The following is a 25,822-nucleotide window of genomic DNA, read 5'->3' on the forward strand; positions in this document are numbered from 1 at the left end:
TTAGCTCACTAGAAATATTATTTTCTAATAAACATGAATTTTAAAATCAGAATTCAGCTGCATGCTTAGCATTCCCCAGGTAGCGCAAACTGATGCTGATAAAAATGGCATGGGCTGTTGAGTGCCGGGGGAGAGCTGTGTGTGTAGGGGGTGGGAAACTAAAGTCTCTGGAGCAAATGTTCCACTGAATTTTGCAGAATGCACCAGCTCGCTTTCTCGCGGGCTCTCAGCTGGCGCTGCAGCTGCGATGGCTCCTTTGGCACATCCCCACTCCTCAGCAGCTCAGCTGTCAGGGGACAGCACCGAGGCAGAGAAAGCCCCTTGCTGGCTCTGTTAGTGTAGGGGGCTGTCCCAGCAACAAAATTCAATCTATTTTTATTTTTGGAGGCTGGCTGGATAGAGTTCTGTTCTGTGCAGTGCTAAATTAGGCGATGGAACTGTGGCTGAGGGGTGCGTGTGTCTCTTCTGCTCCCTGCGAGGAAGACTGCAGAAGGTGGTGAGTGGCCTTTCCTTCCCACCATTCCTCTAAGGACGAGATGAGTTTTTCCTTCATCCAGACAGTACCTTCTCCTGCCTCCCAGTGTTTCAACTGGCATATGTTAATGCTGGTGCCAGCTTTTCCCCACTCTGTGAAGCTCACTGGAGAAGGGAGGAGTAGGGCATGGGAGGCTGGTGTCACCAGGGCAGGAGCCTGGGCTGGCTTTTGGGCTGCTCCTGGTCTACATCTGTAGCATTCTTAAGGCTTTTTTGAGCGTGAAAACAAGAAAGTGTTGAAAGCTGCTTTGCAGTGAGGCAAATAGCAAGGCGAGGAAGAAGGTGTCAAATGGGTAAGGGTAGAAATGGGTCCAAAATTCTGCTGGAGGCGCTAGAGGCAGCTACAGTCCTAGCCATCTCCAGTCGTGTCCAAAGCTCGCTGGTTGCTAACAGAGCTCAGGTGGGCTGGTGAACAGAGTGCAGTAGAGAGGATCTTCGTCTGAGCCAAAAAGAGATGTCAGCCCTGCTCCTCTGTAGGGCAGTAACATACCCAGCAAGGGCCCCTTGCATTGCAGCACCAAAGCAGTGGCTGTGAAGGACCTCCTTTGCAGTTTTGTGGAGGTTGTTTCCTTCGTCCCACTCTTCTCTAACTTCTTTCACAGAATCACAGAATGTTAGGGATTGGAAGGGACCCCAAAAGATCATCTAGTCCAATCCCCCTGCCAGAGCAGGAACACTTAGATGAGGCTACACAGGAACGTGTCCAGGCGGGTTTTGAATGTCTCCAGAGTAGGAGACTCCACAGCCCCCCTGGGCAGCCTGTTCCAGTGCTCTGTTACCCTTACTGAGAAGAAGTTTTTTCTCAAATTTAAGTGGAACCTCTTGTGTTCTAGTTTGAACCCATTACCCCTTGTTCTATCATTGGTTGTCACCGAGAAGAGCCTGGCTCCATCCTTGTGACATTCACCCTTTATATATTTATAAACATTAATGAGGTCACCCCTCAGTCTCCTCTTCTCCAAGCCAAAGAGACACAGCTCCCTCAGCCTTTTCTCGTAAGGGAGATGCTCCACTCCCTTGATCATCTTGGTTGCCCTACGCTGGACTCTCTCCAGCAGTTCCCTGTCCTTCTGGAACTGAGGGGCCCAGAACTGGACACAATATTCCAGATGTGGTCTCACCAGGGCAGAATAGAGCAGCAGGAGAACAACCTCTCTGGACCTACTAACCACCCCCTTCTAATACCCTTCAGGACACGTCTCTGACCAGGGGACAGTTGCTCCAAGGGTCATGACTCCAGCTGCAGTGCTGCTGATGCACTTTAACCTCTTAATTTTGTTGTTCTAGTTTAATCTCAATTAACTTGCATCTCTTGAGAGCAGGGATGCTTGGGAAGGTGTATGTCTCAGTCCTTTCACACATGTTGCTGGTATGAGCAACTTCAGGTTGTTGGTGTGTATCCAGGAGCAGGGTATATACCCCTTTTCTAATACTCTGTGCAGCACCTGCCAGAGGACCAGACGGGTCTGGGTCCCAGAGCCAGTCAGGGTCCTGCTGTGTGGGGTGATAGGGCAGCAGAGCCAGGGGCAGCTGCTACCAAAAGCAGCCCTGGTCCCCTTTCCTGCGCACACTTTGTCTTGGCACTTCTCTGAGGCTGTGATTAGCCAATTTGGGGAGCAAAGAAAGTCTCAAATTAATTCCTTTTTTGGAAGATAAGCTTTTCTGTCAGACAGCGGAAGCCTGGAGCTGCGCTCAGGGATGCTATCCCATGCTGGGGTAAAGTGTCATCACTTCCAGCTACTCCTGGCCAGAGGTCACATCCTCCTGCTGATCTGATCCCTGGCCCCCTCCCTTCTCCCGAAACAGCAGGGATTAACTAGAGCCCATTTCCTAATAGGATTTTCCTCATCTGGATTTTCAAGGGACAGCACACCTGGTCCTTCTGGCAGATGTGAGGTGGTGGTCACCGCTGGAGGGAAGAGGCAGCGACGGGTGATGGTGAGCGTTGGCCAGCTGCCTCCCACATCTGCTCAGCGGCAGCTTGGAGCACGTCTGACCTCAGCTGGGCAGCGGTTGTGCCTCCGACTTGCCGTCTCCGTGACACACACGACGTTCAAAGTGCCTTTGCATATAGGAAGTAGTTTAATCATGGGTTTGTTCCCTGTTTCAGCAAATCCGACCAGAGTCTGCATTGTTAAGTGTAAATGTCACACACACAAATATAATAACATCTGTTTTAAAGTGAAAAGAGTGAGGAAATGGGTGTTATGCTTAAAATAAAGTCAGCATCCTGCAGTCACTCCTCTGCAGCCAGGTTTTGTTTAGATAGATTGAATGTAACCTGTAATATCAAAACTCTGCCTGTACCTGGAGAATTGGAGCAAAGGCTGAGTCTTTGCCATAGCCCTCAGTTTTCTGCCCAGGTCATAAATGTTTCGGAGACATTTTTTCCTATCTCTAAAGAACCTTTTAGCAAGTTCCTCCATTATTCACTACTCCTTACTCTGATGTGCAGCACAATAGGCACGTCCTCATTGATTTACACTGTTAAGATAAATCGAATCACAGCCCATCTTGAATGGGGTCCATTTACCAAGAACGCAGCTCCATGCTGCAGGCAGCCCTGGAGAGCTGCAGTCCCAGCGCCCGTGGCCGGCTCTGCCTCGCCAGGAATTTGGTGCCGTGTACGTGTAGCTGGGTCGTCCTCCAGCTTCTTCCGTTACGGTAGTGCAGGGTGAAGGATCGTGCAAATATATTTTCTATAGATTGCTGTCATTCTCATCAAACTCCATCCTGCTATTGGCAGCTTTCAAAACTGTGAGCTTGCTCCAGATTTTTGGCTGTCTCTGGTGTCTGTGGTAAGTCGAGAGAGTTTTTGATATTGTATGTTGTACGACAGTGCATATGTTGTCACGCTGTGCAATGGTTTAACGTAGTTTACATATGGCCTAGAAATTTCAACTTTTAAAACTAAAATGGGAAACAAGTGAACTTCCTTTTTATGCCTTTATGACAAGAAAGTTTTGGGTGCTTGTATCTTTCTTATTAGGAATCTTTTGATATCACTTTAAAGGATGCTAGACACGTACACTGATTACATATTTATCATTTAGATAGAAGTCTTGCACTACCCTGCAGGCCTCTTTTAAACTCAGCCTTAGCTTGAAAAAATATATGAAGCTCTATCAATGTAGCCTATCAGGATAACTAAATATTATGCATGAAGCAGAATATTTCCCTTTCATTATGAAAATAAGTGTTCTCAGCAGTGTTAACCTTCAAGCGTGTTGTTCAAAAGATGTGATCAAAACATCAAAGAGAGAAAAATTATTAAGATAGCAGGAACTGAACCAGCTGCCTTTCCTCTGGTCATTAAGAGACAATCTAATGCATTGCCCTGCTGAAATCACAAACTTTCTTTTTTTCCCTTGAGAGCTGTGTTCTGAAATGGGAGTCATTTTATCGCTTTTAAAATGAACTGTTTAATTTTACAGTCATAATAAGACTTAGCAAGAGGCAACAGTCAACTTAAGCACCACGCTATAACCTGGCTTATTAGTGCTCAGAACAATTTAAAGGGTCAATACTATTTTCTCCTCTGTTTTGGATGGGAGGAGGTGTGAAGTTGGTGGGTGTTCTCAGTCCATCTGACCTGGCTGAGGTGTGCACATGGACTGGTCCAAGGGAAGGTTTCTCTAGTGCCAAAAATATGATTGCACATCTTATTTGGGCATCCTTACAAACTACCTGGTTTGGAGGGGTGGAAGCAGTCAGGGGCTCTGGCCTGCTCTGTGGTGGTTCTCAGCATAGATAGAGTGCAAAGGTGTCTGGGAGCTATTTCTGTATAAATTGGCATCTTCTGAGCTATTCCTGCTACATGCTCCAGAGCTGTGGTCCAAAAGATGAGGGAAGTAAATACAAGTCCTGCATGGGCAGTAATTCAGTGCATCTTTCAAATTTGGGGGTTTCAGTCTTGGCACACTTCTAGGGTCACCTGAAGCAGCTCATTGGAATCTCACATATCTGAATTAATTCTCAGCATTCAAAATCATCAGCAACTTCTGAGAAAATCCGACTGCTTTAATCTTTGTTCTCAGCAAACAAGGCGGGTCTTGGCTATGACAGCACTTGGTGTAGGTGTCCCTGAGCTGGCTTTAGCCCTGCGTTTGTGTAGCTGGGACAGCACAGAGCTTGGTGTATTTATTTAATTTCTCACCTGGATGTTGTGGTTGGCACCGCAGTATCTACCCTGCATCTTTGAGGTCAGCTTGGACCTGTCTCTGGGCTGTGTCAGGGCTACCTGTCCCCATGCCATGTCATTAAGGTGTTATGGTCCTCCTGCGTCTGGGATTCACAAGCTGGCCCACAGAAGCAAAATTCTGTGCTGAAAGCCTGCAGGTGGACAGGCAACCCAAAATACACTGGCTTTTCCTTCCCTGGCATTTGGTCTGCTGCGGGCACGTGAAAGCGGCTCAAAACCAATCTCTGTTTTTTTAATGCCTGCCTTTAAGACAGAAGCAGCATCATCTCCTCCAGGCAGCGAGAACAACCTGAGGATGAGTTTGTATGGAACGGCTCATCTTTGAAATTTCAGCCCCTTGAAGTGAGGGATATTTGAACTGGGACTTCTGTGAGAGCAGTTTCTGAGGAGAAGCAGCTATGGTGAAACATCTCCCATAGCAGCTTGAGTGTCAGGAGGCGTGGCTGCTGTCCTCACTCTTCCCTCCTTTCTTTCTTAAATTGAAGTTGCAAAATTCCCTTCATGAGGGCCACTGGTGGCCACTGGTGTTTACTAGCTTGGTGCAAGCTACTGCTTTTTCCTTGTCAGTTTTTGTACTTCAGTTTTGTGGGATACAATGGTGTTTTTCCGTCTTTGTCAGATGCTTTCAGCTTAGCGAATGGAAAGTGCCTTCATGGAGTTGTACAAGTGATATGCGCGGTCCCAAGGAGACAGTACCTGCAGGTTTAGATTTGATCGCTGCCCAGCTGTCTTTGACTGGGGATGTAGCAGCAATGACACCGGGTTTCTGGGGCCACATATTATAGCAGCCTTGGGATTTCCTAGATGTGAAGTATATCCTGGAGTAAGGCTACCTCTCCTTTTTTGTGGTGTGGTCAGACCTTGGCACTGCCTGCCAATATCAGCTTGAAGTTTCAGATAAAGGACAAGGTCAAAACCACCCTGTATGTAAAAACTACTTTTTTTAATTGCTCCATCAGACAAGCCATAGTTGGAAACAGAGAAACAACTGCCTATGTTGTTAGTGGCAGGTTGTTAATTCATTCCTGGAAAATTTCTTCTTTGTGTTTTCTTCCTCAAAATTACCTTCTGCTTTTGTGCAAAGACATGGTATGACCCCATCATCTCTCACAGAGACACATTGCATCAGAGGTGACATAATAATGCATGATGTGCTTTGAGTCTGGCCTCAGCCAAGCCCCGTGGGTCAGACGATGTCAGGAAGGAGAGGAGACGACTACGTGAGCTGTTTAAAAATCTAATTAAGGGGGCAGATGGATCAAAAGAAAAATGTGAGTGGGAGCTGAGGCTGCTTGGGCGAGCTAGAAATTTTGCTCCTTTGCTTGAAGTTACAGCTTGTGCAGGGCAGGGTCTATTAGTAATGTTTGGTGCCAACTCGCTGTGTTTTTGGGGCTGAGCTGCAGCCCCAAATCCACCAACCCTTGGTGGTGGACAGAGATGCTTTGGGAGCAGAGTGTGCTCAGCACTTTGCAGGATGAGGGGTTTTTGGCATCTCGCATGAAATAAGGTCATAGCTCAGGTACCCAAGTGATGGGTGTAGATGGTTTGAACAAGGGGGAGCAAGCTTTTTCTCCTCCTATTCACAGTCATTCCCTCCCTCAGTGCTTTTTTCCAGCTGTAATTTTGCTGTTACTTCCAAATTGGTTGCAGTAACATCTACTTATTAAAAACCCCCTTTGTGCATAATGTAGTCCTCAAATTGTCCTTAATTCCTGTTGTGGGTGAACTCCTGTCTGCAGTTAAAATTATTGTGGCTGAAAAAGGTGCATTTTAAACTTCTGTTTTAGTGAAATAATACAAACTGAAGAATGCTCATTGCAGTTCATGTTCGGTCAGCACTAATGCCTTAAAAAAGAACATTTTTACCTGCTAAAAGACAGGTAGAAAATGCTTTTATTTGAATTCACACCATCTGGAATAAAACGTTGGATCTTATGCAGAAACTAAAAGCACTGTTGAAAAATAGTGAATGCAACAAAAAAGTCATTTTATTTAGTTAAAAAAAAATATTTTGGAAGGAAATTACTCACAGTTTTGATCGACCTTGCCATAGAAAAGAAGAAATTATCTCTATGTGTAACATAAAAGGGAGCTTAACCAATGGCCAAAATAACCAAGGCAAAGGGAACATCCAGTGTTTAAAACAAACAGCCTGAGCTTTAAGCTTCTCTCTGGTATCTTCCATTAAAATGAACTCTTGGAGAATATTAGGTAGGGAAGCCTCCTGTCTCCTTGGATAAAAGAGAGATTTATCTGAAAATAAGGTTTGCATGGGACACCTGGGCTTTGTGGCTGTGCAGAAGGGGATGCAATGACATGAGGTGGCACCATGTCCTGCTGGAGCTGTTCAGCTCCTGCTGGGCAGCAGGGGACATGACACCACCTGCCACTGTACCCATCCCTCCCCCCAGCTCACGTGCCCGTCATTGCTGCCTCCTGCCTGTCAGGATGAAGGTGACAGTCACAGAGTGCTGATACATGCGGGTTGAGAAGGTGTCTCTGATGGGTTCTAATTCCAGGCATTTCAGCTTGGAGCTACTGCAAACCCTTTGTGCTCTGGGCTGCGGCAGTGGCAGCAAGCAGCATCCCAGCTGTATAAGCATTTTGTAACCCCGTAGGGACCGTGCTGGCTTTTGAGGAGCCAACCACAGTCTGCACAGGGCTCCCAAGCGGCTCACTCAGGGTGTCTCTGCTGCCAGTGGTCACCAAGGCAGTTTCCTTGGGTGATACCGAGATTGGGATCTCCTGCTCGGTGATGGGTGCCCTTTCTCATCAAAGAGTTTCTGAAGTAGCATGAAAGGACCCTTAGGTCTTTCTTAATCTCTGAGGTTGCTGCCTCTGCTAAATCCACTGGCACAAGTTGACTGATTCCTTGTGCTGAATAAATATGAACTATCTGTCTTTAGTCCTCTTGGTAAGAACCTGAAGTCAACCTGAAAGGAACCCTTCTCCTAGTGCTTGCAGGTGTCATACCATGGGTAGTGCCAAATGCAGGGATACTTGATAATACCCTGCTGCTGCCAAAGCAGCCCTGGTAGGGGCAGCGTCTGCAGCACGGGACCAAAATAGTGACGAGGGAAGGGCTTGAACAGTGTCCTCCTCGGGGTGATATACGTGTCTTGAGACAGCTGCAGACTCTGTTGGTACTTGTTGGTGGAGAGGGTTTAGAGATTTTGCACAAAGCCCTCCCCAGCTGAATGGGCTGAAGGAGGAATCTGGCACACGGGTTTCAGGCATGACTGCTGTCTGTATGAAAAACAAAAGTGCCTGTGATCAGAGGATCGTGTTCAGACCTGGTATCACACTATTCACTTCAGCCTGCTTACTAATCCTGGCACTGAGTCTGACCCTTAAGCTTTTTGTTTTTATCATGTGCTTTGACACGGTTGTAAAAATACTGACTGGCTGGCAGAGCTCCAAGGCTTGGCCTTATATTCTAGCAACTGCGAAATGAATGTGCTTAAGGTGGTTTTATGCTTCAGGATATTGTCCATTTTTCCCACCCCCCCCATAAGATTATTTTAAAGCTCATGTTCCCTGTTCTGAGGACATCTCTGTTACCATCTGCACGTTGTGCAGAGCAGGTTCATCCCAGGATTGCCTTTGCCCTGGGCCTATGGAAACAGGACTTTTGTGGAAATACCGCCTCAGGCTTCATGGGAGAGGAGATGGAGTGAGAGGTGGATTGGGGCCGAGGAGGCCCTCCTCTCCCCGTGATGCTGAAGCCTGTGCTGCTCTCCCTGTCAGACGTGACTAGTGTTTGAACTTGCTGAAGCATTTGATACTGGGATATCTCATCCCCGCTGGGCTGGGAGACCATGTGTGTCTGTATGCCTGCACATGGAGGGAGATGAGAAGTGCTTTAAGAGAAAAATCCCTGTGCGTGACTGGAGCTGCTGTCCCCCCATGTCACACAAGTCAGCGGTCTTTTTATATCCCAGAGAGATATGCCATGAAGAGGCCCTGGTGAGTATATTCCGCTGCTTGGAGGGGCAGCTTTGGTTGAGTGGGGTGCGTGGCTATGCTGCTGCGTTTTATGCCCTCTTAATATTGGTCTATATTAGTTTCATTTCAGTGCTATCTGAAAAGTTAATTTAAGTATAAATGTACCCTTGATACTTGCTTCACAAAGCTGTTTGCCCATCATTTCTGTGAATAACTGTCCTCTGACTTCAGAGTTTTAATCTCTGCTCTGTGGTGCCTCTAGAACGGATTTTATCTGGGTTTAACTAGACCTGCCCTTATGGTGATGCTTCCATATGGGCTGGAGAGCAGTTTAGTCTCATGAATACTGCATCCAGATTATGCCCCCAGTTCCTTCTAGAGAAATGCAGGAAATATACTTTGTGTTTGCTTTGTGTAGGGAAATTGCAGCTACTGCTTGGCCTCATTCCTGCCAAAGGGCAGCTTCTTCATTGCAGGGAGACACTGCACCCTGTAAGAGCACACTTGCCTGTGTTGAAATGGATAGATAGGACCTACTACTCCTTTGAGGAAAGGACCCATCTTTTTTTTCTGGGCCAGTGCAGGATATAGAAGTTGTGGCAGATGTTATTAACCTTGGGAATACATCATGCCCTGCAGTAGGCAGCTCCTCAGCATGTTCCCAGTAGCCTTCTGCTTGTTCTGCTGGCCAGCCTCAACACGAGGAGCTGAACTGGAGGCCTCAGTCCTGGTCCTTCATGGCACAGTCTATAAACAGCTGCTGGGCAGGGACTGAACCCTGGTGGAGTCTGCCTGTGGTATCTAATTTGTTCCAAGTGCTGCTAATAATTAGGCAAATAAAATGATCGGTTAGAAAAGGAATTCAGTTTATTGGGAGTATGTTCCAGGAGGGATTTATAGCTCTAAAATAATATCTTGCCAATCAAGTGAGCATTGCAGAGTGAAGAGGAACACAGTAGCCAGTTTGGCAGTCGGTAGGAGAGCACTGCCTGCAGCCCAAGGCTCGAAATAAACTTGGTATGAAAATGCACTATTTTATAGCCATCTTGCTCTTTTTTCCTGGAAGAAATTTCTTGCCTCCAAAACATTTTTTCTTCTGTCTTGTGCCTGGCGCTATCAAGTTTACCTTTCACAGCTGTGTGTGCTGATGCTGGTGTTCCCAAGGGACGTTTGCTTATGGATTCCCTCTGCGTTTCACCGCTTTGTTTCATGAGTTTCAAGACCTAAGCACGAGCTTTTCCTGAAGCGTTTTCCCTCCCTTCTTGAAAAAGCCTCTCCCATCCCCCTCACCTCCAGATGCTATCCCTTCGGCTTTGAGCCAGTGACGTGGTTGTACTGGTTCTTGGAGTGAAGCTTCCAAACATTACTCCATTTCAGTGGTGTAGCTTAAGTTCAGGTTTTCTCTGGAAATGCTATAGTTCAGATTGGGCCTCTCACAGTCTCCCATCCTCACATCCATCCCACTGGCATCAACGGCCTTTGGCCCTGTGCTCGCTTGAGGGTAGGTGTTAAAGTCTAGATGCTGTTTGGGTTGGTCTGAGCCTTACTTGCTTTTGTGGTGAGGAGTTTGGTAAGGTTGCTGGAGACATGACAGGTATCCAAGACTATTTCCACAGTTCCTTTTGGGGAAAAGATGGCTCCCTGGCAGCTCAATAAATCACAAGAACACAAAGTTGGAACATTTCAGCTCATGTCAACCTAAAACCAGGGAAGGGTGCACAAATATTTTCCATTGTTACTATGTTTGTTGCCGGCTAGTACAGAAGAAAGGCTGGGAGAATGGGAGCTTCATCCCTTGTACCATGCAACTGAAGTAAATATTTGCTTTACCAGAGTAGTCTTGAAATTGCTGTTTTAAAGTGGTCATAAAGGTACATGCAAGAGCCTGGGCATGGAGGAAGCTCTGCTTAAGTCAGGTTTAGGAACAGATCTACAGACAGTTTCTATAGCTAGATAAGTCCAGACTGAGACATTTGTTCCTGGAGAGTTTTAAATGTAATATGGGAGAGATGGTTTTACCTTCCTAAAGGAGACTGTAGGTTCATGGCAGTCTGACACTGTCAGCTGCTGATTTTGGAGTAGCAGTGACAGGAATGGCATTCCCTTCCCCTCCCCAGCTACAGGCTGATGGTAGCAACTGTGTTTCTCTGTGAGACAGGGGAGAAGAAAAGGGAATGGGAGTCCAGCTGGTTGGAAAAATGTTAAGAGCCATACATGAAGTGACTGCATCCCTTCCACTCCCTCATTAGGGAACACAGATCTTTGGAAAATGTTGCTGCTGGTTTCCCTGGGATGAGGGAAAACCCAAGCCTTGCATGCCAAAAGTCCTTTCTGGGGGGAAAAAGATTAAAGTGACATGGCTGGGATATTATTTGGATTGTTTTTTAAATGTCACACCTCGATAGGGTCTGAGTTTATTAACTGGGAGATTGACTCTCAATATTGTGGCCAGATGCAGCAGTTGGCTGCGCTCCCTAGCTTCAGAGCTCACTTTCAAATCATGCTTCCATAATTTGCCCTGCCAAGTAGATTTGCAGTTCAGTGGTGTTTTGGAGTCAGTTTTTGAGCTCAGGAGGGCTCCCATGTCAGTGAGAAGGCAGTTGGGTCTCCAGTTGGCCTGTCAGGTTTTTCCAATTGGGCTGCTGGACCTATTGAGTGGCCAGGTCTGCAGATGGGAACTGGTCTCCCTCTCCCATAGATGGGATTTCTCTGAACTCTTGAAGAAACCTCCAGTCTCTTTCTCCTGTCTTGCTCCTTAAATCCACAGGACAGAAATGGGGCTAGTCAGCTAGAAGAGGTGTGACATTTTTCTGTTTTCTGTATTTTTGCATGCATGATTTCTCACTGTGATAGAGATTTGCTGACTTGTAGAGTTGGTGACATGCTGGCTGACTGGCTCTTTGTGGTTGCAAGAGGCAGTGCAGCTGACAGACCAAAGCCACATGGCCGTCTCTCAAAGGAGTCCTGGCTGCTGAGTGACTGCGATTGTGACCTGGCTTTCTTGCCACCATGGAGGGGCTGCTTCAGAGCCCTCCCCAGGCTGTGCACCTGGAAATGTGGCATCCATAGATAGGGAGGTTTAGAAATGGATGGAAATGTGTGTAGACTACTGCAGCTGTGGCAAGAAGTGAGCCATTCTGGACAGGATTCAGTCGTCATCCCCATCTGAAAGCTGGCAAGATGTAACTGATGTGTGAAATGAGGGTATTGAAGCAATTAATGTGTGCTGGAGTCGGGGAGATCACAGAATCACGAAGTAGTTAGGGTTGGAAGAGACCTCTGGAGATCATGTAGGCCAGCCCACCTGCTAAAGCAGGTACACCTAGAGCAGATTGCACAGGTACGTGTCCAGACGGGTCTTGAATGTCTCCAGAGAAGGAGATGTCAGGCCGAAGGGTTTCTGCTCACCTGTGCAAGGTTGGAAGAGCATGGTCATGCTTGGTCAGCGTTGTAGACCGACTGCATGGGTCTATTTTTGGGAAAGCCCAAAATTACGGTGGAAGAATGATAGTCACCAAGAGTTAAGATATTCAGCAGAGCCCACTAATCAACAGTTGTACAAGTCTAGAGGATGTACTTTGGACAAAGTGACAAAGAGTTTGACAGTTGCAGGATGAAAGTCAGCAAAGAAGTGCTGCTTTCCTTTTGTCTGTTGTCTCTTATGAGCACAGCTATGGTGGCTGTGTCAGGGTTTGGTGTGTCTAGTGGGAGGCTTCCTCCCTGCTTGCTGCTTCCAGTGGGATTTGGTTGACCTGGGAGCAGATCCCTGCTCCAGATTTAATTTCTTATGTTTTGCTTTGAAAGCCATCCAAGTGATGAGTTGCCCTATCGCTGTGCCCAGGGGATGTCCAGCAAGTCCGTTCTTTCTACCTGAGACAGACCATGGCAAATCCTGGAGCAAGTGGCCACCGAGGGCAGCCCCACTCGTTTAACAGTCTGTATCATCTATTGGTGTGTGATCAAGGGTTTGTTTTTACCTGGGGATTCCTGGTGGAGAGCCAGCTCATGCCAGCAGGTTGCAAACAGGGTTTGGCCCGTGGCAATCGTGGGGATTGAACCCAGAGACCTTCCTTTGCACCTTGCCTCAATTTCTGTGGCAACCCCCAGGTCCTGGTGCAGAGCTGTGCATGGAGGGGCGTGGGAAGGGAATGCTCTGCTGGAGCATGGGATGCTGTGGCTTGTAGCAGAGCCAGCTGATAGCACCTGTCCATGAATCTGATGATTTTGCATTCATCTTTGTGTTGTTCCAAGGCAGCAAGTGGTTTATATTTGAAGAGCATTAGAGCATTAGTGTTATTGAAGCCCTAAGAAAAGGCACTATGGGCCAAGCCCTGATAATTTTCCTCATGTTTTGCAGGGCTGAGGAGGGTGAGATTTGATCCTCTTTGCATGCATCTTTACTCAAAGGTCGGTTGCTGAAAAAGAGGCAGGGGAATTGCGACACTGAAAAAAAATCTGAGTTCTGCCCTCAGACATTTTGCAATAAGACACTTCAAGGCGTGAGCTACGATGCTGTAATTCACACCTCATGCGTTTCGTGGCATTCAGCCGACTGCTTCATGCCCTGCACACGTGAATAATTTCAACTCAGCTTGCCCCCTGGCCGGCTCAGCCCTCAAGCAGGAATGGCTGCAGGGCTTGGCTCTCCCTCTGCTGCAATTTATTCCATCTTTTCTTTTGACAGCCAAAGCTGTGGCTGTTTGGGACAGGCCTGGCATCTCCCTAACCCAAGCTGACTTCAGTATATCTTTCCTTACCTGATAAGCAGATCAAAACCAAGGGCATTTTAGGTACTACAGAAGCTGCACATTGCTCTGTTGTGTCTGCACTGCTTTCTCCTGCTGGAAGCATTTGGGCCAATAGGTGTCTGGGAGCAGCAAGCAAGGTTTGAAACCTGAAACAGGTCAAAAAACTGTTGAGTACGTCCATCTTTTATCTTAGTCTTCTGCTTTAAATCTGCTCTGTAAGAGCAAACACTTAGGGAAAGGATTTTCAGATAATTATTAAGGAAATGCTTGGCAGGAGATGCATTTGTCCTGCAGTGAGCTGTATCCTTCAGGGATGGAGTAAGCCATTTGCTGCTCTTGGATGGGAAAAAAGTTGTTGCTCGTTTTTCTATCTGCCAGGACACCTGTGAGGTGGCAGAATGGTTCTGTGCCCTTCGGCCCAACTGACTGTCCAACCCATCAGCCCCATCATATTCTTGTGCCTGGGGTTGTGTTGGCAAAGCAGTTGCATGTCGAGAGCACAGCCCTGAAGCCAGCAGCCGAGCCAAGTTAAAGAGGAAGCATCTTTTAAAAATGCCGGTCCTCTTCCCAGGCTCCACAAGCGCAGGTTACTGCCTGTCCAAGGTCACTAAATGCACGAGCTGACTTTGATCCATACAGTGCCTGCACAGGCCCTTGTGGTGCACTGGCACTCAGGCCTGGCCTGCTGTTGGGGTTATTATCTTTGCATATCTGCTTCATGGTAAATTATAGTGGTGCCTCCAGCTCTTTCCTGTGTTAGCGCTTCATCAATTTGAATTTAAAATTACTCTGGGGACCCATGTTAAGAATTTTGAATCCTCTGAATGAGGACTGAAGTAAAATCCTCATTTTTAAAAGGATCTGGCACTTGGAAGCATTACATTGCTAGCAGTTTGACCCAGTGGCTGAGGTGTATGGTGGGACTGGTTCAGAGGTCCCATCAAGCAGAGCAGCTGCATCCTAGTGATGCTGTGCTGTGGGGCTAACATGGCCTGCAAAGACATGGGGCTGCTCAGAGTGAGTGGGGCTGACCCAGCCACTCTGCTTCATGGACCATCGTGGAGTGGTGCTGCTGCATTGTGGAGGAGACACAGCTTAGTGCCCATTTGAGCATCTCTGCACCATGTATATCTTTCCTTACTGTACATGACTTCAGCCTCCCAGACATTAGATGTCTGTCTAGCATAGGATCCTCCTGCAGACAGAGGAAGGGGCACCTCCAGAGATGGATGTCTACCCTAGCTGTGTACCTAGAGAAGGATCTGACTAGTTTGAGATCCTGACTTTGGGATACATAAAACTGGGACTTTTTTCCCCAAATCCTGCCTATTGAATTCCTGCTGTCTCCAGGTACTGTATGTGTCGAGTACAGCTGTGTTAGTTCTTGAAAGCCTGCTGTTACAGACAGTAATCTTGCTGGACTTTGGGTGGTCACTTAAGCTAGTTTCTCTCTATGGAACATCAGTCATTCCCTTTAAGTGGCTAATAGTGGGAGAATATTCAGGCTTGGGAATTGAAAGGAAGAGGTTTGTTTATTGTTCCAAGGTACTGTAAACCCTGAATTTGACAGAAATGTAATGCATACAGTCATGTTGCTGATTCATATTTTATTACTGGTTTTGATAGAACATATAATATAGGCATGGCCCTAAAAGGCTTATTTCTAAGGTGACACATGCTGACTTGGAGCCACAGACTCTTCCTTCCAAAAATGAGTAACTCCTGGGGTATGTGTGGCTTGTGGCTGGGTTGTGATAGGTAAACGAGAAGGAATTAGTGTGGTCACCATCACTGCCACCCCTGGCAGCTCTGACAGAAAGTGCATTGCCAAACAGCAGCACATATCTCCAGAGGAGATGTAGAGTTTGTCACGGAGGAAAGCTGCGTGAGTGACAAAGCCCAGGCTAGGGTGACTGAAAATCTCTGGGGATGATGTTCTCCCCTGCACTGAAAGGGTCCAAGCTTACATTAGGGAGCTAAGGCAATGTCTTGTGCCAGTGGCAATGGCAGCGAAGGAATGAGGATGGGAGCTGCTTTCATGATCATGTCCTTTGGCAGGATAGTTAAAGCTGCTGATGACAGCAACATCCCCAGATGTACATCCCTTTAGAGGACCGTTTCCTTTGCACCCTCTGCACACCGGGGAGAAGTGGGAAGGGCAGGTCAGTAACACAACTTGGGGACTTTCTCCTCTGGCTGCAGTACAGTCTGGAGACTCATCTTCCAAATCCTCAGCTGGGACACAACGTTAGACAGTATGACTGTCCTGTCCAGCAGCTCTCCCTGTGCCCAGCAGTTAAATATATTTTTCTACCGCAGAATCCCTATATTTGCAAGTTTTAAAGAGGGAGCGATGTTTTGAGCAGAAATGCCCAAAGTGCAATATTGCTCTAGGCTGAAAAAGCATCTCTTCCATGTCCTTCTATCCCAGGAGGGCAGGGCAAAGCTCGCCCATCCGCAGAACCTGCAGCCCAGTGTGCCGAAAAAACATGATCTGGAAGCTGGTGAGGACAGCTGTCTGTGTCTCTGCCTGTGTGTGGCCCAGGCTGCAACTTGCAGAGCCGGAGAGGGATGGGTTTACGCTGTCTGTGATAGTCCTGTGCGTCTGGGGCGGGAGAGGGTGTTCTTGCAAGTGAGAAGGCAGGAAGCCAAGCGTGGGAAAAGGAGGGAAAAGGAGGATGATTGCAAGAAGAGTAGGAGGGAAGGAAAGGGCAGAGACAATAGTTCAACTTAGCAAAGAGGCAGTGATTGAGGGTGCGAGGGTTTGGCAGGGTATCTTCTTGCAAACCCTGAAGTTCCAAAGGAAGGAGGTAATTTTGTGTTTAATTCAGTGCTGTGCCCCGACAGGGAAAAATCTGTTCTGCACAGGACTTTTGTTTCAGTTTTCCTGCCTGGGCCAGAAGCTCTGGGGGGCATAAGGAGGGTTCTTCACGTTTGCCTCCTTTTGGCATTTCACAGTGAAATTCAGGCTTTCTTTGTAAGATTAGGACACAAAATAATTTTCTTCTTTCACTCTTCTTCTGACAAGAAATTTGGATTTCTCCTGAGCCTGAAATCAAAGGTCACTGCGGTGAAAGATATTTTTCCAATGACATCTGCATTGCATCTTTCTGAGGTTGTGGAGGTTTGTTCCCTTCTTCCCTAAAATTGGTTTCACATTGTTAGTATTGTCCTGTAGAGAACAAGTATATTTGGTCTTATGTGTGTATGGTCATACAGACAGTATTGCTTCTTGAATAGTGTTTCCATTTTGAGGTTAAGTCTGTTTTTTCAGTCACTCTTCCAGCATTTTATAGTTAAAATGCAAATACCTGTCAGCACACTATGCTGGTAGTTCTGTGATGCTTTGCTGGTTGATCCAGTTGATTTTACCTCAAGTTTTATCCTTCAGTCGTGCATGATAAAAGCAGTTGCACAAACTCTATAGAAATGAGAAGAGTGGTTGTTGTTTTGTTTGTTTTGTCAGGGATTGCAGATCACACCTAAAGCACCGTACCCCTCAGGTCTGGCTTTGTGAATCTGAGGGTCTCTTGGTTTACATGAACTTTCTGTTTCCCTCTACTCAAAATGAGAAGGAAAAAAAATATCCCACTATTCTATGGCAAAATCCCAGGAGAATTTCCATTATTTGGACTAAGAATGTCCCAGAGCTTTGTCATTGTTCTGGAAGGGCCTGGAGGAGTTTTGCTCCCTTTCCCAGGCCCTTGCTTTGCTTTTCCAACACTGCATCTGGGGGTCATATGTAAGGTTACAAATCAAAGCCGAAAGATTTCCATGCTAATATAAACTGCATGCAAGTGTTGGTGCAGAGCAGGATTCCCTAACAGGAGAAGCCAAAAAGGAGGTTGGATTTTAGCAACACCTCTTTGCAACTATCAGGCTGACTGCACAGGGCATTTTTGTCATTTCTGTAAGTAAGGCTACGTACCCACAGAGTGTAAAACCTGCTCTGTGCCCGTACATGAAACAGGGCCAGCAATGTCAGGGTGTGCTCTGTTTTCTATAGGCCATGTATGCTTTAGCACTATGTATGTCCTCCATAATTGGTAAAATACATCAGTCTAGCCTTGCTGGTACAATGTAGATGGGCCCTTGTTGTTGGAGCAGAAAAAAGGTACTTCTAGAGATCTCCCACAAGCATCAGTAGGTCTGTGCAAAGATGTGTGACATTTGGTGTTAACTGGAAAACAGTGATTTCCAGATCATATTTTCTCTTTCCATATCTCATCAATCTTGATGCATTTAACGCCATAGCAAGTAGCTTCTCATTAGGTCTCAATTGACCAAGCTATTCCTGTATCTCTGGCCCCAGGGCACTCGATGACAAAAATCTCTTTGCCTTAAATATGAGCAGAGCTCTACTCTTCCTATTTTGAACATCCCCCAAGTCAATTCCTCTTGTGCCAGAAATCCGTTCAGCTGCTTCTCTCTTAAGTTTCTCTGATCTGGCAGCATCCTTCTGAAATTTTAGCAATCCCAGCACCATGAAGGGAATGAAACTCTCCCCATTGGCTTCCATGGGTCTGATGACTCCATAATTGCGGTAAAAACCAGATGCAGGTTGCACCCATTTGGGCTGGGACTGATTTAATTGATAAACGTTTCCCTCATCTGAATGGTGTCAGCGCTGACCAGACAGCAGAATGATCTCTTACAGCTGAAGCTAGAAAGATGTGTTATAAACTACAGAGATTTTAAAGGAGATCATAGCTGGCCTCAATACTCTCCTATTAATTTTAATTTGAGCAGAAGCAGGATGAAGCCAGTTTTGAGCCAGTTTTTAAGTTCTGTTCCTGTGTAGAGAATAAAGGCAGGGGAATGAAATTGTCTTCATTTTCGAAATATATTTTTTGGAAAAAGCCATTTTCCCTTTGTGTCTGACCTTCACCTGCAACCCACACAGCGTCTGTAAGAGATAAGTGACTGGCTAGAGGGACCTCCACCTTGCTTCCACATCCAGCACTGGCACTGAGGACTTCTACATTGAGCCATACTCTTCAGGGGCGATATGCTTCTTTTCAGAACAACTACAAATCAGTTTCAAAAGCAATTTGGTGAAATTGATGCATTGTTTTGTTTTTGAAATCTTTCACTGAAACTTACCTGAAGGACTTGAAATTCAAGAGTCTCTCTTGTCTGTTGATTGTTGCTTTCCCCAGTTCTTTCTCCTTTTGAACAGAGTTTCTCATCTTCTACCAAGACATTCTTATATGTTGGGGTCCTCATGAAACACCAACCACCTGCTGGGGAGAAAGGCACAAGAACTGCATTAAAATAATTTATAATTCAGGTGGCATCCAGATTTAAGAGGCAATAAGCTGAAAACTTTTTCCCTTCAAGTGAAGCTGGATTATTTTAGGTTGCTTGCCACAGACAGCCTCTTTCAGACCCAGGTAGGGTATTCGAAAAGGCCACGAGCGAGCCAGGTTTCACAGAGAGCCTGTATGTTCATGTTTCCATTTTATGCTTTTCACTCTAGTATTCTAATGCTCCGTAGGCTTACATGGTGTGTTTTCTAATTGTCTGTCATCTCTTAAATGGCAGAAACTCAGTTCAGCGGTTATTCTGCTTCACAAATAGTTCCATCACACATGGAAAGTAAATGCAGGTGGATAGAAATGGGAAACAGAAATAAGACTCTATGCTGTACTCTGCACAGATCGTCTGTCTCCCTCATGCATGGATGTAAATCTAAAGGGTGGATGTTGTCCGCTTCTCTTGTCCACTCTTCCCTGGCAGGGAAGCTGCTACTCTGCTTCCCAAAGCTGGGAGGTGGTAGCAGGGAAGCGATCATGCTATACTAGGCCTGTTTCTTATTCTCTTTCTGTAAGCTGCAGTTATTGGATATGTTGGAGATAAGATAGGAGCCTTGACAGGTCTTTGACGTGACCCAGGATATCAGTTAAAAAACAAACAAAGCCCTGCTAATGCAACACAGATATTGCATGTCTGCAAGAATTAGACACATCATACTCTGCTCACACACGCCTAAGAATGAAGTTAAATGAAGTCATCAGACAAGCCCGACAAGAGGCTTGGAGGTGGTTTGTAACCAAGCCACTGGGCTCCCAGCCATTCCAGTTCTGCAGCTCTCTGGTCAAGTTCTTGTGGCAAATCATGGGTGCAAATTCTGCTTTTGCCTTTTTATGCCTCTCATAGCCATGCAAAGAAATGCAGCCAGGAGGTTTTTCCCCCTTTGGCTTATTGCTTTGGTTTTGTGGAATTCCTTAGCAGGAAGGTGTGGGGAAGGCCTGAAGTCAGTGCTTAAAAACTGAAGTTAGCAAATGCTAAAAACCTGAGGAATGAAGATGAAACTAAATAGAAATTTGAACCATGGGCTTTGAAACCTCGTCAATGTATGAGAAAAATACGGGAGTCTGAGTATCGTCTTACCCTGCCTGTGTAAACATGATGAGCTGAATTCATCATTCAGACACAACTCTGACTTGTCTGGTCCGTACCCTCAAAGCTGGGAAACCAGCAAAAACATCTACCCAGGTGCCTCCATCTTCACATGAGCTCCTCTTCCTGTGTTCCCAGGGATGTCTGCTGGCTGGCTTGAGGCAGTTGTTTGCTATTCTCATTTGTGTTTAAGTACTGGGATTTGGCAAAGAGAAGTGGATTTCATCCTGGTTAATTCTCCACCAGGAGGAAGGTCTGTGCCCATATGGGATGCAGTAGTGGTGGGGCTTTCTAAACTAGAACTGAATCTCAGAGTATGGCTGTATTCAGAGTTAGGAATTAGTTTATTTTTCTTGTACACAGAACAGATTTGATGTGATATGGCTGAAAAGAGAAGCAGCATTAATCCTCTTGCATTGCTGTTCAGAGCTGAAACAAGATCCACAAAAGAAAACAGTGAAGGAAGGAAAACTCTTCTATCCCTTCTTTCCTTTCCGCTCTCTTATGTTTAATTAGACTCTAAATTAGCTTGCAAATTGTGATGCAAACTGGAATTGCTGTGTCCTGCTTAAATTGCCTGTGTGGTGGCTGCTCACAGATGGGAACTGGTGAACATTGGGTCTGTTTAATTTTTTCCTTCCCAGCATACTGTAACTTTACTTTGCTTCCAAGACTTAGGTACGTGCCGCATTTGTCCGTGAGACCCGTGGGTCGTTTTGGCTTTTTCTCAGTTACATTTCCTCTGTTGGTAATGGAAATGTGAGCCGGGTAGAAGGATGGCCATGAAACCGCATCTGCTTCATGAAAAAGCCAGACGCCCCGCACCTGCGTGCAGCCTGTGTCAGCCCACGTGCTCAGGACTGCTCTAGGGCACCCTGCCACGGCAGAACCACCCCACAAGCAGCTTTCCTGTTTGAGGCTGCTTGGGTTTCATATTTCTTCTGAGTCTCATCTCTGTTTCTCAGCTCTGTCTTCAAATTCCTGGGGTGAGAACAGCTCCAGACTGGGGTTGAAAATAGCTCTTCCTTGGTCCTGCCCTGGCTGAGCTGTGGTTCCTTGGAGACCATTGTGCTAAAAGGTGACATCAGAGTGTGGCACCGGTGGTAAACTCGACATGGGCTTGGGGCTGAGGGTCTGACTTCATCTCTGTGGGAATTTCCCAGGTCTCACAGTGCTTTTCAGGGCCTTCTGGATGCTGGTGAGCTGGGCAAGGAGCCCATGCTGTGCTTTCTGGACCCAGAGTCAAATGTGATCCAAGGCAAGGCATAGGTGACGTGTGCGGGAGGAGGGCTTACGTTCTCCATGCTTATTCCTGGGGCATTTTACTCCCTCTGCTGCCACGCTGGCTCTTGTGTGGAGGGCACTGGGGACCCTCACCCTGGGGAAACTCTGGCTAGTGGTGCCAGTGTCTTGTGGGATGGAGGAAGGTACCTGAATCAACCATACCATTTCTGAGAGGCGAGCAGCTTTGCTGCTTCGGCCTCATGGGTGCCGAAAGTGCTGTCTCGAGTTACCACTTCAAATCTGGGTCTGCACTAGTACTGATTTGTACTCATCAGAACATCTTTGACATTAAAAGGGTTATGCAAACAGTAAGCTGGTGAAGTGCCTGTACTCTGGTAATTTAGGGCACAGGCATATGTTGACTTTGTGAAGGGCTGGTGCAGTTTGAGCTGTTTTAATGTAAACTCCACCAGGTAGGTGAACCAGTTGAAACCTCTGGAAGCCTCGTGGGAGTCAGGCTGACTTTGCGTGGAAGTGGACCAGGGAGCGTTCACGTGCTGAGCAGTGCTGGTGGAAAGTTTCCAGCTCACATGCCATGATAGCATCTGAATATGGGGGAGAAGCGGTGTGTTTTACACCTCAAGCATAATTCACTGGAGGACAGACATCCCACGCTTTAATACGAGACTTTGAAGAAACTGATGTTCTCCAGGATAAAAGGGGCTATTGTGATGGTATCTGCATACAAAGTGCACCATAATGTTGTTTTTTGCATTCATAAAGCTTTCTTAATAGCTGGTATTTACTGTAATTACGTATTAAAGGTTAACAGCACCCTCTCATATGGGTGCAGGCGTATTTCTAGTCTCTGCTGTGCAATGTTGTCTTTGCCAGTAGATCTTGCGTTTGTGGATGTTCTTATCTTGGTCTCAAGAGACTGCTCATTTCAGGCATGTATCTTCCACTTCAGCTCATCTGGCTCTAGAAAACAAAACATTAGCCTCTAAAAAGCCATTTGAAAAACGAGTCACATGAGAATAACCTGAATTCTTTACCTCTGGGGTTTGTGCCAGCTGGAACTGGATATTTTCCATTGAAAACAAGACATTCAATGATAAAGCCATGCCCAATGACATTTAAGTGAATGCTTTTTGTAGTAGGAAGTCATCTCTCCTCATCACTTGGTGTAGGCAGTAAAGCGAGAGCAATAACTTCAGTTTGCAATAAATTTTCTGCTCTGTGGCAGGTAAAATGGAAGTTTCCTAGAGCTGAAATTAAACAATAATTAGCAGCTGATAAAATCCCCCTGACATTCTGCACCTTCTTTCATGCAGCATGAATACTAAAAGCTGCTTATCAAGCTCAGTTCCTGATTAATATTCACCAGTTTGTACAGACCCATTTCTTGTTTCTCTGGAGAAGGATTTATTTTAAAATACATAGTAGATGAAAAAAAGACAGTATTTGTGAAATTAAAAATTAAAATTTTGTATTGACTGAAGTGACCAGTGCTTGTGCAGTGAGTTGTTTGCAATTCCTACTTAAATTATTATTTATTGCTGAGGACTTTTTTTTTTAAAGGATTTTTAAGGTGAAACATTTGAATAGCAGCTGCATTCTGACTCCTTTATGGTCATAAACATGGCAGATATGCAAAGCAGATATTTTTACCATAAGTAATTAATTATTGTACTAATTTGTAATTTGCAATCACGATTAGAGTTTAGTTCTGTGCGTGTATGGACTGTAGGAAAGCACTGTACTCACAGGGAATGGCTTGCTCCAAGACGTGTAAGATGCTTTGATTTTTATCTCCGTTTATCAAGCAGCAGCGTTCTGAGGGCCCTGGACTCTCTGGAGGGCAGGACCAGCTGTGTGCTGGGTAGTGGCACGTGTGGCTGGTTTTGGGGAGCCGTCAGATGCCATGGAAAGTGCTCCCTGGTCTCTGCAGGCAGCTCTCCAGGGCGATGCCGGGCACTGGAGCGTGGGACGGCTCTCCCTATTTATCTGATACTTCCTGCTGCATCCTTGTCCCGTTGCGTGTGCGTGACCTCGGGCTCCCCCAGGACTGCTGTTCTCATTCTCCCCAGGGATATCATTGATCGCTTTCACAGTGACCCGCTTTAAGATCTGAGTAAAAAAATGATGAGGTGAGCTGATGTAATGTTTGCTGCTCGTGAAAAGGTTATGGGTCCGGCTAAGGCAGCAGAAGTAAATAATCACCAAACTCTGATCTCTGAGAGAGAGAGAAATGTGATATCTAAGGCTTTTGAAACCACTAGACCTTGCTTTTAAAATCTGTCATTTTACAGATCTCTTCTGAGTTCAGGCAAACAGTTATTCCCCATTATTTTAAATGGTGGCTTTCAAAAAGCAATTTGATTTATGCAAACAAGCAAAGAAAATCAATAGCCATTTCAGATTTTGCACTTACATCCCACCATACTGATTTTGAGCCCATTTGTTTCTTGCTTCACAGAGTTCTGGGTTACGATTAAAGGCTTTTCTTGCTCCTGCTATGATCTTCCCATGAAACAGAAGTCAGTGCATCTGCATGCTACTCGATTCATCACTTGCTGAGCTTGAAGAGACCTAGGACTCAAAAAGACTTAATTGTGATTTTGAATGTGCAGCAAAATCCTGCTTGACTGAAGTCAGTGCCAGCTTTGCTCTCACAGAGCCTGGATTTTAGAGCTGGGACCGTATCTGCACCCTGCAGTGGGGTCCTGCTCCTACATCTGCGCCCAACGCATCCAACCTTTTGCCCAGAACATCGCTTTGCACGCAGCTCCTCGTTTGTGATGGGGCGTTGTGCCACTCATGGCACTACTGAACAACGCTGAACTCTTAAAGCAGGATTAACTGCTGTCTGGAATAGATCTTGAGCAAGGAGATTTGCAGGCTGTTAAAAATGTAGGGATGCACAGTTTGTGTGGATTCTGAAGAGTAGCATGGAGAAGCCTGAGTTGCCATGAAATTCAAAAATCCTGCATGTCTGTGGTGTATGTGTTTTGTTTCTAGCTTCTGGAGAGAAGATGCATAATTAAAAGAAAAATATAATCTTTATTTGGATCTACAATATGTTTCTGCTATGCCTGTCTCATCCCCTTTGTGAGAACCTGGGGCCAGAATTACAGTATCTGAAGTTGCTCTTGGATTCCATTCAGCTCCCATCTGTCGTGATCTGTTTTTAATCGAATGGGTTTTCCATCTGAAAGTAGCTGTTGGATAGAGAATGAGTAGAAATATTTGTGTTGTGAATTAGCTCAGAGTGGAGCTACAAACTTTTTTTTTTCTTCACAACAAACACATGGAAAAATATTCTTCAGTATAGTGTGGCTGGCCTGAAAATTGGCAACAGCAGCTTCCTTCCCAGGCTCTGAGTCCTGCTTTGTCTGTGGGGCTAAGATCTTTAAAGGGGACCTGAAATCTTTGTTACTCAGTTTTATCTCCCCTTCATGAAGCAGGACAGCACTGGTGTCACCCTTGTGTATGAGGGTACTGCAGGAGGGAGGTTGAGTGGCTTGGTTTTGGAGGAGAAAAATAAGACGCAGCAGAGGAGTAACCTGGGTTTGCTGAGAGTTGTGCTCTCACCCCTGGGCAGCCTTTCCTTTGCCAGCTTTGATGGTCTCTGCTCTGGTGCAGATAGGTTTGGTACACTAACTGAGTCATATTCCGGCTCTTGGTCCCTCAGTTCTCTGTGAAAGGCCCCAGATCTCCTTAACAGCTCGATGTGTCCAGTTCTTAAATACCATGAGACTGGGGTGTAGGAGACGGGGAACAAACTGCCTTGGGGGCTGAACATGGTTGTAACAAGGAGAGAGGGAAGTGACTAGTGAGGCTGTAGGACCTCCATGGTTTCCAGGACAACAGATGACAGCTCTCTCCTACCAGGAAGGAAGAAAGGAAAAATCCCTTAGCAGTCCCTGGAAAAGCATTGTTAAAACTGTTCTTCATCATCCCTCCAGGGGTTTTCATGCAATACCTTCTATCATTAAAAGGACAGAGGCAATTACTCTGCATCAGCACCTTGGAAAATGGACTAGTGTCCTGGGGGAGATGGAGAAGAGGGTAATGTTTATCCATCCCCCATTGCTGGAGACAGAGCTTCATGTCTGTGTCCATGGCAAAGGGAAGAGCTGCTGCTGCAGCACTGGGGCTGAGGGAGGAGGGATGCGTTCCTGTTTCCTCTGCCAGATCCTTATCTCACTCCATATGTGAAACCTGGAAATTGCTTTAAAGACCCAGGAGCTGGCCTAGCTGCAATTTCCATTACATTGGTGTTGCATAGTCACCCTCAGTGGTCACCCTCGATTGCTCCATCCTGTGTTTGCTGAAGTCTTGTTGTGTATCTGTCATCAATGTAGCAGAGCAAGCATTTGGCATGAAGGCCAGAGTATAAGAAAGCAGAATATGGCTCAGTTTTTCCTTTTTTTTAAAAATGTTTTGGAGGTACTAGGGTCAAAAGGAAACACTTGTGTAGTATATAAATATGTGTAGTTGTGTGCATGTGCGTGCAAATAATTTTTTATCAGAGTTTCCGGCAAAACAGTGTTTCTGTAAGACAGTTGTCTTGGGGATGGACTGGGGCTGGACAAGGGAAATCCTGGGCTTGTTCTGTGCTTGTGTTGCTGTTTCTACTGATGTAAGAAAACATTGTCACTCTCACTGGCCTGCTTTACATCACCTTTGAATCAGTCTGATAGGTGCCAGAGGTGCTGAGTGGAGTGATGTGTCTCAGCAAGGGCTGTGTGCTGTAGGGTCGAGC

At 46.1% G+C, this 25,822-nt stretch overlaps 1 protein-coding gene across 6 annotated transcripts in view; it reads left to right on the plus strand.

Annotated features, from left to right (window-relative positions):
* SH3PXD2A (SH3 and PX domains 2A) overlaps positions 1-25,822 on the plus strand; it is a 259,091-nt gene that overhangs the window by 19,689 nt on the left and 213,580 nt on the right. The window lies entirely within an intron of this gene.

Source organism: Columba livia, chromosome 6 (genome assembly GCF_036013475.1).
Source record: "Columba livia isolate bColLiv1 breed racing homer chromosome 6, bColLiv1.pat.W.v2, whole genome shotgun sequence".
In the NCBI taxonomy this organism is placed as follows: Eukaryota; Metazoa; Chordata; class Aves; order Columbiformes; family Columbidae; genus Columba; species Columba livia.